The 14,447-nt window shown below is 44.6% G+C and overlaps 1 protein-coding gene across 2 annotated transcripts in view; it reads right to left on the bottom strand.

Moving 5' to 3' along the window:
- Nucleotides 1-14,447, bottom strand: part of LOC144945896 (leucine-rich repeat and immunoglobulin-like domain-containing nogo receptor-interacting protein 1) — a 110,452-nt gene that overhangs the window by 52,225 nt on the left and 43,780 nt on the right. Inside the window, exon 1 of one of the 2 annotated variants that reach the window (XM_078874525.1) lies at nt 12,365-12,447. The exons of the other annotated variant lie outside the window; for it this stretch is intronic. The gene's annotated coding sequence lies outside the window, so the exon portion shown is untranslated. Of the gene's footprint in view, nt 1-12,364; nt 12,448-14,447 lie in introns of those variants that run through there. 2 annotated transcript variants of the gene reach the window in all.

Raw genomic sequence — 14,447 nt, 5'->3', positions numbered from 1 at the left:
TTCATCTTTAGCCACACTTCTCAGCCTTCTCTGTTCACTATGAATGTTTCAGACTCTGTCTCCTCGACAGACCTGTTCTCCACCTGAGGACGCCTACTTGCGTTGTGGCCGAAACGTCGTGAGAATTATTTTATTATGTTTTATTTTTATTATTTTAGTATTTCCCTCCTACGTGACTTTACCGAAAGAACCAAGAAGATGAATCTCTGCAGTCAGGAAAGCTTTAAATCGAAATATTAATTTGTTATCTAATCCGTGTAGGTGATTTTTAAAAATGTTGCTGTTATTTATTATTTATCTTGGCTCTGTTAACCTCGGGACGTAAACAATAAAACTCCAACCATTTGCAAAGGTTGCCTTCATCTGGCTCTCCGAGCCTCTGGAATTAACGGCGAATCCTTACGAATCGTACAGGTGGCTTAGACTCTGGGTGCCTCGGGCATTAACACGGTAACCTCGTAATCTCGAAGGTTAACTTATCATGCCTCTAGCAGCCTCGGGCATTAACAGTGAGCCCAAACAATTATAAAGATGGTTTAGTTTGGTTCCCCTGAGATTTGGGAATTAAATGTAGTATCTCCACAAACAATTCTAGATATGACTTTGCCTGAACTTTGAACCTCTGGAATTAATGATTATGAATCCAATGGATATTAAAGTTGCTTTAGTCTTCTTCATAAAAAAAAAACTCTTTAAACAATAAATGCAATTAATGCATATGCTTGGAATATAATAACACTTCTCAATATGCAGTTGGCTTTGGAAGTAATTGATTATCGATAATAACACTACATTCCATGCTGCACAAGGAGAAAGCATGTAACATTGCGTCACAAGATGACTGCTCATCATGACGTCATGGGAAGATGAACATGTGATATGGCGTTCGACGTCGTTATACATTTATTTCACTTATCGCCAAGTTTTGGGCAAACCCTTTCATCAATTTGGCTATTTTTCAATCGGGTATGTCCCTCATAGTAACGCAACTTTATAATGAGATATTTCTTACATTGGATCATCTTTATGAGAGTTATCATGACCCCCAGACACAGACAGACAGACGTACATAGCTCAAGAACGAACGCTATCAACCTTAGGTGCAAAGCGTTAAAAAGGATTTGGCCAAACATCTCAACGCAGGACCCTCCCGAAAGAGAGTCCTGAGGCTTGGTAGACAATTAGCATTATAATATACAAAGGGACAATATATTGAAGAACGCATGCATGGACATGGTGTGTATCAATTGTTTTCGCTTATGTGTTACAATAAATAAGTGGAACATCTCACTTACAAAGGTTTATGGGGTGTCACATGACACAAAGCAAACACATAATGACTACACTTATACAATCTCAAATACATACAATGTACGTTTAACACAATTTCAAGTATACTTCTACAGAGTCAAGAACAGGAACAAATGGCCAAGGCGTCACTCATTAAGATCACACCGCTAGTAGATTTAGAATGTTCGCGAGCTGTAAGAATTCCAACCATTATGCGAGTGAGTTTTGATTCAAGATTTGAATACGTTGAGACTGGCGGCACATTTTAATATTCATAGCCAAGGCTCATACAGCCACACAAAGCCATATTTAAGATGCAGAGGGTTCAGTGTTAGTAGCCAAGGCTCAAAAAGTGAGACTAATGTAACTTGAAGATCGTTAGGGTTTAGAGTATAATTCCCGAAGCTCATATAGAGCCAGGCTAACTAACCCTTGAGATTTTTTTTTACGGTTCAGTGTGATTGCCCAAGGCTGAGAAACACATTTTTTGGAGCAGCATATCCATGATGGACCACATAGTGTTTCACATTTCCCTATGTGTCTCAAAGAAGGTCAAACTAAAGCCAAGGGGAGATATGATGATTATATGCTATATAAAAAAGAAACATATATACATTGTATGCAATTTATACTCCTGTAAGTACACTGTTTTCTTTATACATGATGTACTTTTCAAGATAAATATAAAATGCAATGAAGTTTAGACGTTAATTAAAAAGCAGCAGCAAACGCTTCCCAGTTCATTATTCAACAGAGCAAGTGTGTTGCTGCATAAAAACAGATTTATAACAATATTCAAACTCTGTCTCACATACAACTACATTCGTTTGCTTCATTCTCCAAAGCCACAAGGCAGTTCAAACGAACCACTATTTTATTCTAGTTTTGCTGCTGCTGTAGTCGAATTTGCATCGTTTCTCATTTTGGGTGCCAAAACATGATTGATCCATAGCAACGTGACAGATTAAATAGGCTCCTGTAACTAAAAATAAAAAAGCAGCTAAACATGTTAGGTGGATGTGTGGCTCAGAAGTCAGAACGTCTAAGCCAGTAGTGCTGACAGGCTGGGTTGGAATTAGGGTTTCGGCCACGCATTGGTAAAAATGGGTTTGCCAGTGTAGCGAGTCATTTGTCTGAGTCCAGTTACCAAAATGACTGCACACAATTTTAAAACCTAACCACACTGAATTTGTATCTGCATTTAAATTGGCTAAATTCCAGTTCTCAAATATATATATATATTTTTTACAGATTAGGCTGACTGTTACGTGACAAGCATAACCATTAGAGCTCGAGCAAGTGGAGATGTGCTGCTTCCCTACTATGTAGACCTGAGGTCAATTGAAGGGAACTCGGATGTAGCTCTGTAATATCCACTGCCGTGGGCCATTCTCTATTACAGGGTGACGCCAAGCTCCCTATGAGTCTTCTGAATGGGCACTTCAGCTCGTGACATGAAACCAATTGCACAATTTAAATTAAACATTATGTGAGTTAAAATAAAAAAGCCCTGATATTTCGCATGAAAAACACTTTTTATAATGACTCCCTGATGGTGCGACATCGTCATGCATATGAATAATCCCAGCAAGCTCAGACTTCCAGGGACTTTCACATGGCTTTCTCCCATCATGCACCACGCCTAATGACATGGCTGTGGTCCGGTCTCCCAGCATGCACTGTGCATCACAATGTTGGTGTTGGCGGTAGGTAGGCATGCAATCAGTCACACAATCCAGAAAATAGATTGCCTCTTTTTGAACATCTTGCTTGTGTTGTTTAGCCCATATTCTCTCTTGTTTTTACACCCTTGCTCGCTCAGTTGACCTACATTGAAACACGATGGCATCATTCGCATGCAACTGGCTTGAACAATTAATCACCGGCGCTCATGCGATGCGTATGGATGCACGTACAATTCACAGGTACGGCAACTTTGTCAGCCCGCTGCTGGATGAGCATCTCCCGTGTGGCTCGTGGCAGGGTTATCTCACCATACCGCGGGTCACTGTGGATTTGTGAAGGCGGGTAGAGCACAGTGCATCGATCGTGAGCGTAAGAATGCAGTTTCGCGAATGAATCCAACGCCGGTGCACCCCCCGTGACGTGACGGTGACTTTGGCGGCACTCACCGGAGTGATTTTAAACGAGAGTTGCTTTTCACTCGGGCGGCGAAAAGCTGCTCCGGAAACGAGGGCGTCGATATAAATGCGAGCCGTTTGCTGCTCCTTTGCACTGGGTCTCCCACTCCGATAAAAGACGGGAACGCGTGAACAAAAATGACACCCAATATCATCCATAACAGAGTTTCTTTTGGGGTTTATAGCGTAAAGACATGATAAAAGGGTTCTAGATTTGAAGTTTTCGTGACTGCAAGGATTCATACTCTTTGGTTGTTTCGGTAAAGTCACGTAGGTAAAGTTTTTTTTATAAATTCAATGAAATCACGACGTTTCGGAAGCAACACAAGCCTCCGTCATCAGGTGTAACCGCTCCAGTACAATTCATACGCTACAGCAATTTTATTGGAGCGGTTACACCTGATGACGGAGGCTTGTGTTGCTTCTGAAACGTCGTGATTTAATGTAATTTATTTTTTATAAATTACCTACGTGACCTTACCGAAAAAATCAAAGAGTAAAATCAAAGGGCTCGCGTAATGCAGCATGCATAATGTGCGTTTACTCAGTAATCCCCCCCTCTTTGCGCAAAAGCGCAGAAGCGTGGTCACCACATCTACGCCTCTTTATAAGGGAACGAAACAGTTAGACTTCTCCACAAATCTGGCTGTCGCCTGATGAAGCTAGTTGTAATTACTGGCGAAACGTCGTACTCAGATTGTAAATGTTGTGCTTTGGCTCTCCAACACACCGGCGTGCTGTGCTAGTGACGAATTGGCCACGTTCTGTTTACGTGACAACCCTTACTAGTTGACTGCGTCGGATGATGGCGGGTTTTGACGACACATTTATATATTTACGCGATCTAACACCCCCCCGAAAAAAAACTCTCTTTTGAAAAAATTACACCATATGCTACTCAAGATTTTCTTCCAGAGTCTTTCGGCAAGGATCGGGTGTGGTGGGATAACGCGCGAGGCGACGACTACCTTCTCGGTTGGCGACGTACGGTGCGCGAAAGAAGTTCCACACGCAACATACATCTCCCGCACACGCGCAGGGGCTCCGGGCTGGCGTGCGATAGTAGGCCAAAATATCACCCCCGAGCGAAGGCACTCCGTGAGCTCCTTCCAACAGCGGTGGCGTGACAATAAATTTCAGGGCTGCGCCTTTAACTTGACTGTTGCATGCGTTCACCGAAGGGCATTGTACCCCGAAGTCAACTTCATTTCACGTTGAATAAATAAATAGCCTGAGGTGCCACGTGTTGTTCAGCGTGCTAGTAACTGGCTCCTTTCTTTAACCTTGTGAAGTTGAACCTTCACGCACCTTTTGCTCATCTTGATATTGCCCCCATCAGCCGTGGTCAATCCACTGCTGGATGAAGGCACCTCCCTCTCCCCCCCCCCCCCCCCAAGCTGCTGCCACCTCTCACAAGCTTGCGATGTAATAACATTCGTAGTACCTGCACGTCAACTGATTTTTCGTTTCATCATAATGGCATCAATGCTATTCATATCCCTCCTGATGTGTTTCCAGTCCCCCCCCTCCCCCTTGTTCGACATAATAGTAATAAGATCCCTTAACCAGGTAATGAAATTGTTTAGTCACTTTGATATACGGGCCTGTTGAGCTGCATGAAACATCGCCTCTTTTGCACAGGCACCCTGGATTAAATCATTAAGAATACAACAAAATATGCATGTATATTTACAAATGTAAATGATATAACAAAAACAACTCAACACATTCATCAATAACACTGACTGATCGTGTTTTTTTTCTGTTCGTATAGAATAATCAGAGAGGCCAAAGAGGAAATGTCTATGTGTTGTGAATAAATGCCATTGCCTGCACTGGTTCTGTTCAAGGTAAGTGGAGTTGACGAATTTGTTGAGCCTTTCATTATTTGTGCTCGTGCACCACTGCCAACAGCAGCATCACCAGATGATTTGTTTAATTGCGATGACATTCTGCAGTGTCCAGTATTTTGCTCCACTTGTTGGTAGCTTCCGCAAGAAACTGAAATAAGTCGGTTCCTGAAGAAGCTCCCAGCGCGTGGAGTGAAACGTCGGACATCGTGACAAATAACAACACGGTACGACCTGCAAACGCATCGGAGAGCTGTCGAGCACAACCACGGAAACCTATGCAGGAGCGAATCTTAAAATACAAAAAGAAATAGGGCAGTGGGGTTCACAGGTCACCTCTCACTATCCTGTAAAGCAGTGAAAACAACACGCATTATGCCACTTTGTGTATATACCTATGGCAAGCGTGACTGACTGATTGACGTAAACTTTAGTGAATGTATAGAAGGCCTGGATGGCTGCAATGTGGCACAAATGCAGTCAAGCCCATGCCTTTCGCTGTTACTATTCATAAAACCGCAGTTTTTGTCCTGAAGAATGATGGCCCGGTGCTCGATGCAGTTTGACTCTAAGGGCAGGGTCATCTTTGAGTTCTAAATTGCCTTATGGATCACGTGAGACATTTCAAAACGTAAGATCCCCAACTCCCGTCATTTGCTTCCTGTGGAGGGTAACACAAGAGGTTATGGAAGGCCAGATGTAGCAAATTAATGGTTACGAGCAAAGCCTAAAATTCATGACCAGTTGTTTTCATCATAGCAAGTTAAAATCAAGGTGCCATTTAAATAGACGAGCCATTTTTCAGTGACCGTTAATTTCTAGAATGTAAAGCTAATGCGGTTATTTCATGTCATCCTTTTTTTTTTTGTACAATGAATACATTAAAATGTATAAACTTAATATGCGTGACCTTTTCCTTCGAAGCCCAAAGTCCTTCCATTGCATGGGATCAGCTGCTGGGGTTTTGCTTTTTCCGCGAACTTCTCCGCCGTCCTCCCTTCTCACCCTCGGGTCTCGCTCCTCCCCCTCCTCCTTCTGCCTTGCACCGGTGGCATCTCAATAGCCCTTATGTGTGTAACTTTATTGTCTCTCATCAACATTCGCACCAACATTGTTGTACGAAAGTGTCCCACCCCGCTATTGCTCCGAATCATTTCGTTATTCGTTCGGCTCCTCGAAAGAGCACAACATAATGCAATGAAACCATTTCACGATTCTACTTATTTCTTTTGAAAAATATTCACCCCCCAAAATGTTCATACGCTCTCTTTCTCAGAACTGCACATTTCCACAGATAAAGCCGCACCATTTAATCACACCACGAGCTCAGATTTCGAAGAATATCCTGTGCAGGATTAATTCTGATTTGCTGCTCACCGCACACTCTAATTCCAACATCGAATCAATTCCATCACAATCATAGGAGGGCTTTTTGAATCACAGCAGACGCCCGTGCGATTAGCAAGTTCTGTATATGTGCACACTTGCTCCTTACTTCCATGGCGTGTGCATTTGCCTATATATTTCCATCGTCTCGACAGCAACTCTTTGGAGTGTAATTACACGTCACCTCTAAAATTATTGCAAACATTTCACGACCCAATAATCCCGATGTTTACACCCCTTTGTCAGTCTGCTAACGGATGGAAGCCCTTGCCACACCGGTTCCCACTCGACGGGGTTGTTTGACCATACCTCACCATGCTTGTCAGCAGAGGTGTGGACTCGAGTCATGTGACTTGGACTCGAGTCAGACTCGAGTCATGAATTTGATGACTTGCGACTCGACTTGGACTTGCATAACAATGACTTTGTCCCACCTCTGCTTGTCAGTACGGGTTGGTGAAAGGAGGGTGGCGTGGGAGCCAAGATGGGTTGAGATAACGTTCGCGACGATATAGAGCCGTGGTCGGGAATTGAATTGGGTCGCCGGGTTCGTAGCACAGTACGACAGAAAAAATCAAACTTGGATTGAACTTTAGTCGCCACTGATGTCGGTTGTGGCCTGGGATTGAACTCGGATAGCCGGGTTCATATCAGGCACCGCTGTGTGACAACCACTCCGACTAATAACGGAGCAAAATGAACAACATACTGGACAGACGCCCAAGTTTGATAATGCGATTTTCTCCGCGTTTGGATTATTCGGCTTACCAGCTCAGATCAAACACACATCTATAGGATTGCCCAGCGTGTGAGAGGCCTGCGAATTGGGCTTCTCTCCAGAGCAGTGCTGGTCAGTTCGTATGGCACTTTCACCCAGTCGGTCACAGTTCAAGGAACAATCCAATGGTGAGTGAGAAACTAAGCTTCTTAGCGATGGAAGCCTTGAGAATGTGGGTGGTGCGAGGTGGGATCCTGGCTCATTGGCAGGGGGTGTGTATATCCCCACGCGTCACCCAACACGCCAAAAAAAACTACACTAATTGCGTGATTGACACAAACCACAGCAAGTACAAAAAAAGTCCCGTAGACATACTAATGCACTTGCTAAAAAAAAAGTTCACGTTGAATAAGATGAACGGTACTTGTGGGTAATCTATAACGACGGTAAGAAAACACTTCAAAGGCACCTCTCCATTTGAAAGTGTTGTTTGCGGAACTTTTTTTTCTCCCGATGCGGCCATCAATCACATCATCGTGCGACTGTTGCCTAACCCCCCCCCCCCAACTAGAATCGTGATTGATGCTTACGATTGCCAATCAAAACAAACGATCCTTAGCCAGCTAATTAATTGTAATCATAACAATGGAAGCCACCCGCTCCCCCCATTTTTTTGTTGGGACCCCTCTCAGCTGCTTGCAACCCCCCCCTCCTCCCTTAGCGATTGCTTAGCCCAGTGATTCTTAATCTTTACTGCAGCCTTGTAACCCCCTCGGTTCGCAATCGTTAAACAACATATGTAATATCAATCCATACATAGGGTTTGATTAAACAAAGAACTTGCACTTACGTTGATCGTGCTTAATTTGTGTTTTCGATTATTTACCTTCTAAAAACAAATCTTGCTTTCTCTCGCACCTCCCCCAGAAAGGGCATCTCGCACCCCCAGGGGGTGCAGGGAGCACCCCAGGTGAAGAGCCACTGGATTAGGCCGATTGTTTCGCACGGTACCACTGCATGGGGAAGCCGGCTTTGAAATTAGCACTCACTCGTGCACCCTTTCACAATCGCCTCGCAAAGACGCAAACCTGGGCAGTTTCTCCCTTTTGGAGCGGGGGGACAAAGATATAGATCTTCCGAATAGCCTTCGCAGAGTTGTGGGGTGAGTGCTGTTTGCGACTAGCACCTGTGAAGGCCTGTACTGTGCACAAAGGAGTGGGTGGCCAGCGCCACGCCGCCTTTGTCTCCCTAGTGGCGATGTGTACACACCGCACCAGGTACCTATTTTGACACACGCGCGCGTCTGATGAATGAAACGTGGAAGGCAGTTTGCAAACTGATGAGCTTAGCTACCAAAACACATTGTGCGGTTACTCTTTGGTTCTTTCGGTAAAGTCACGTAGGTAGAAATAAAATAAAATAAAACAAATCACGACGTCTCGATTGCAACACAAGCAATCATCATCAAGTGGAACAACCACAGCAAGAAAATGATTCCTCTTGCTTGCTTGCTCCCTGTCTCTCTCTCTCCCAGGAACTCCCTTCGGGCAGTCTCTTTCTCTCACTCACCAACGCACACTCTGCCGTGTGCTAAATGCGCTGTCCTTAAATCAGAACTTAATTTTAATCCAGCGCTCGAGGGATGTGACGGGATGTGACGGGACATTTGCGCTCCAGAGGCAGCGTTTACGACACGAACACAAAGGTAGATGATGATTTTAAGCCAGAGCTGTGGCCCATTGTCACTTGTAACTTATTAAAACATTCAGCACATTTCATTCTACAAAAGGTACCCCAAGCTAAGTTGATTTAGTTTTTTTTAATACAACGCCATTTCTACATGCTCGCGAAACTGAATAGATTTTGGCATGTGAACATTTACGTCAGCCTAATTGCCACTGACCACAAATCATGAACATCAATTTAATTGTGTTTGGAGCACTTATTCAAATTGTACTTGCGTGGAATAAATTGGCGCTGAAGTGGGCAAACCTTCGGAGGACACTCCACTCGTTAAAATGTCCTCGTGTGAGCTGCTGACGAAACGTGTCCAGACGTCTGTGTGTATGTTCGCGTGTCTGGAACAGTAGTTTAGCGGTTAGTGCGCTGCGCTATAAACCAGTCGACCCGAGTTCGTATTCCCGCTCACGGCCAGCATCAGTGACGATTATTATAAACGGTCCTGGGACTCTCCTAGGTCCACTCAGCCGTGGAGTGTAAACATCACCACTGGGGAGACAAAAGCGGTCGGGCGTGGTGATGGCCACCCACACCCTCGTGTGCCGTGCCAGCCTTCATAGGTGCTCGCTAACAGCACTTGCCCCAACAGTGAGTTAATGCTATACGGGGGATCTTTGTATTTGTTTTTGTGCATAACCAATCGACATGCCTGTATACCAACACAAAATGAGTCCTTGGGCTGCTTTACAGACACGAGCTTTACTGGACTTGAATTTACATATCTATTCTACATCGATTATAGCACCGGTAGTGTCATCTCATTAGAGGACATGTCCATTATAAACTCTCTCGAGAAGCAGCGCATCACCCCATGTTGGCAAACGGCCCCCAGGCAGAGGCATCACAGAACTAGTTTTTAGATACCTTCATGGATACCGCAATTTCGCACACGCACTGCTGCAGAGATTGACAATTAGTTTATTTTGGGGTTAGATCGTGTAGGTGTAATGTATTTTTGTTAAACCAAAACCCTCCATATTATTGACATCATACCTATACGATCTAAGCCAAGATGAACCAATCATGAATCATAATATTGGTCGTGAAAGCTTATGCATTGAATTGATATTGTGATCATGTGATGTTCGTCCCATGGCAGTCAAACCCAGGTTGTGTTTTCTGTAATCCACAGAGCTGGATTGTTTTTCCACAAGAAGTGGAAAAAAAAACGTGATACTATATGTGTTTTTTTACGTGTTGTAATTCATGAAAATATGAACATCCTAGACTTGACAACCCAATATTTAACAGTCCGAAGTGGAGACTCTCCGTGGCTCCTGGAACTCTCCCCTTGCACATAATAAGTATTCCAACCCCCTCTACCTCCAGGATTAAGCAAAAAGGCGCCGCACTTGAAACTATTGAACGATGTCTGTCTTACCAGGTAAGGCCCACCGAGCTATGTAGATCTTTTTCAGAAGCGACCTGGCCACAAATGATAGCTCAACAAAATGGAGAGTAGCCGAATACTCTGAACGCGTGTTTCTAAATGTGGAGAGAAAAACTGGAGGACCAGGATAAAAATCCACATGAGCACAGTGAGAGACTTGCAAACTCCAAATATACAGCAGCAGGCGTCAGGGATCGGGATCGAACCCACGACCTCCTGTATACTAGGCGAGGTAGTTAACATCTCAGCCACCGCAGTAGTCATGTTCAAGCTGGCACACATGGGAATCGCGAGCCTGCGCTCCGCACCTCCGAGCTCGCAATAGAATAACGAGATATCCGTTTCGTGAAATGTGTGCACGCGACAAATTGTTTCGCGAATATTGAAAATGACAGGGGGCTGCTCCAGATTTTAAACCCAGAAACTCTGTGATGGCGGTTCAATTCACTGACCATAACGCCATCTGACCACTTTAAACAGCTGCTCATGATGGACTTTGGCGTTAAAAGTATAACTATGCTCTTGATGGCTTGGAACAATTAAACTTTGAAACACGTTGGTTCTTGTGCTGACCGAATTAAACAAAAATGTAAGAACTTTTTTTTACTTAACTTCTCCTTTTGGATCGATATCAAGTTATCCCAAAAGGTAATTTGGAGACTTAACCAAACCCATCCGTAGTCTTTAAAAACTCTGTAAGCATTTGAGAGAATTTAAAATGTTACTGAAATGCAATACAGTAGCACAAACATATATTGCAAAAGAAGAGTAATACAATATTACAACAGATGTTTTCACTCGTTAGCCTCATGTTAATTGCAGGAGTGCATTTAATTGTATGAATGTAGCCGACCATGCTAGGTGAACGATTCCATGTCTATTTAAAGCATCTTGATCAATTTAGCCAAACAGATGGAGGTGTGCCGTACAATCTTGTTGTAACAATTATTGATTTGCATTGATTCCGAAGGCTCACGACGCTTGTATTAAAACGCGTTCGTATGAATCAGCCTTTCATGTTACGGAAATGATTTGCTCCTGTTATGTTCATTGGCCGGTGGAGCGTCCGGTACGGTACAAACGAGACAGGTCATTCGGAGAAACAATGCAAACGAGATGGTACAAACGAGACACACCAAATTATCACATTGTCGTGGGCCAGTGGGGAGTGAATAGTTATTCCCCCACTGCATAATAATACCGACGAGCAATATCAGAAACACAAGGGCTCTTCACAGTGAGGATCGATCCTTCCCTTCGCCGACGGCAAATGTTTGAGCAGGGCTCACTTCAGGATCAGTCTCGAGCTTGTGAAGTAAACTCCACATTTCCTATGGCAGTGCCCTGTCTTTACACAAAGCACTCTCTTGACTGCTCAACAGATGTTGTTTCTCACCGTGCGGTTGCTCATTTCACTGACCCTGGAGGGATGATGGGCTGAGCTGACCTCGGCTAGGAATCGAACTTCATACAACTTGGGGGGGGGTCCCTGCTGGTTCTTCTACCAAACTGGTATCACTCTGGCCACAAAAGGACGCCCGAGGGAGGGGGGGGAGAGCCGCCGACAACAAAAAGTAAAAACAACAACCGCGAGTCGATGAAACCGAGAGTGAAGGACACCGGACACCACGCTACAGTGTGCCGCCCCCGATCAAGAGGCACCGCTTCACTGCCCCTGCAAAGAGGCAGCATTCGCAGAGGTCAGGGACAAGCGGAGGACTCAAGCCGCGGAGGGCAAAGGCGGAGGTCCCTCGTAACGCAGAGACCGGCAGCCTTTGCGCACCGGCCGGTTTACAGAGGGTCGAGGGAACTGCGGTTAATAGCGCGTGAACATTTTTTTTTGCAGTACCTTGTCTGAGTCTGCGGGACTTGAACGGAGGCGCTCAGAGCGTCCGACTCGGCCGCAGGTGCCTCTGACCGAGCCACGAGATCCCCCCGTTGATAACTCCTCTCGGTAAGCCTCACAATGCCTCGTTTGCCTCCTGTTCTGTCGTCTGGCCTCCTTGCCGAGCTTCAGGCCGCGCTGGTGACATGTTCGCAGGCGGAGCGCCTGCCAGCGAGGCAGAGGGGACTCTGTGGGTGCACTGCCACGGATCTGTCCGATGTCACTCGGCTCAGCCGGGGCTGAGCTGAATAAATAAATAACACTAACGAGACAGGCTGACAAAAACCCGCGCGTGTGTGACGCAGTGTACACGACGCTTAACACCGCTCACCAATGGATCAGCCGTAGCAAAACAAAAACATGGCATCTATATCTATATATATACGCACATCCGATTAGAATGGTTGGCTACGTACGGTGCGAAAGAAGTTCAACATACATGGAAAAAACTTGTTAAAATTATCTTTACAAAAAGTAAAACACTTATCTGCCGTAGCAATCGTTATCGCCGTATAATCCTGGCGGAGTGTTGACACAGGCCATGAACCCCCCTTGGGGAGCTCGTACAATTACCACTATTTCATGGCAAGTCAACAGTGGCCACCTCCTGGAGACACTGGTGATGATGTTTTTTGCCATGGGAATGTGAAATTCAGGGTTCAGGATCACGTTCAGAAAGGACCACCACCCGCGTCCACAGCTGCCTGATCAGTGAAGCACATTTATAGTGTAACGCTCAGGAATTATTCCTTGGCAGTGATAGCAATGTGAGCTTCCAGTTGGCTTTTTGAGCACAGGTATCCGTACAGGTATCCGTACAATTAACACTATTTCATGGCAAGTCAACAGTGGCCACCTCCTGGAGACACTGGTGATGATGTTTTTTGCCATGGGAATGTGAAATTCAGGGTTCAGGATCACGTTCAGAAAGGACCACCGCCCGCCCCCACAGCTACCTGATCAGTGAAGCACATTTATAGTGTACCGCCCAGGAACTGTTCCTTGGCAGTGATAGCAATGTGAGCTTCCAGTTGGCTTTTTTGAGCACAAGTATCCGCAAAGACGGATGCTAGAAATGTCATGGCACGACAAGATGAGCAAAGTACAAAAGGAAAAGTGTCAGGTTAAAGACATGATTATTAAAAAAATAAAACGGTTATGTGCTGCTGGATTGGACGGGGGCTAATGCTGAGACAGGCATATGAGTGGTCGCCATGAGCCCTAAGCCCAACGGGAAGACAGAAGAGCAGCCGGTGGGATAGTCTTAGGGAATATATTGTAGGTCGTGTCGAAAGAATTGGGGAGGGTGTGATTGCATCAACGGCTTTGGCATGTTGATTTTGAGGTCCAACTAACATACAATATATCCTTGGCACGGGATCTCTGGATAACAGAAACACTTTGTCTTCTTGGTTCTTTCGGTAAAGTACCGTAGAATGGAAATAATAAAATAATACAAATAAAACATAATAAAATAATTCTCACGACGTTTCGGCCGCAACGCAAGCAGCCGTCCTCAGGTGACCTGTTCTTCACCGCATAATTATTTTATTATGTTTTATTTTTATTATTTAATTATTTCCATTCTACGTGACTTTGCCGAAAGAACCAAGAAGATGAATCCCTGCAGTCACGAAAGCTTTAAATAGAAACACTTTGGTTAATTCAAGAGCAGGTGAGGCCCATCTTTTGAGGCCCTGTGTGGGAGGCCATCATCCAGCAGTGGATAGACAATGGCTGATGAGTATGACCCTCTGTGATACAATTCATGTTTGTGTTGAGAAATTGGAAGTCATCGAATAAAGTCATCGTGGCATAGACGGTGCTTTAATTAATCAATTTCATTCACGATTAAGACATTGTCAATACATCATCTTAGAATGTGGTTAATTTTAGATACTGTACAAATTAAAGTTTGTTAAGGTGGTTAATAATAATAATAAAACACGTACTGTACAACCCTTTGTTAATCCACTATTGAAGCCCTCTAAAGGGCCATAAATGCCATGCCGGTCATTGGTGATGTTCAACCGGACTTCACTACGAC

Source organism: Lampetra fluviatilis, chromosome 39, assembly GCF_964198595.1.
Source record: "Lampetra fluviatilis chromosome 39, kcLamFluv1.1, whole genome shotgun sequence".
Lineage (NCBI taxonomy): Eukaryota > Metazoa > Chordata > Hyperoartia > Petromyzontiformes > Petromyzontidae > Lampetra > Lampetra fluviatilis.
This window is presented reverse-complemented; position numbering and strand designations above follow the sequence as displayed.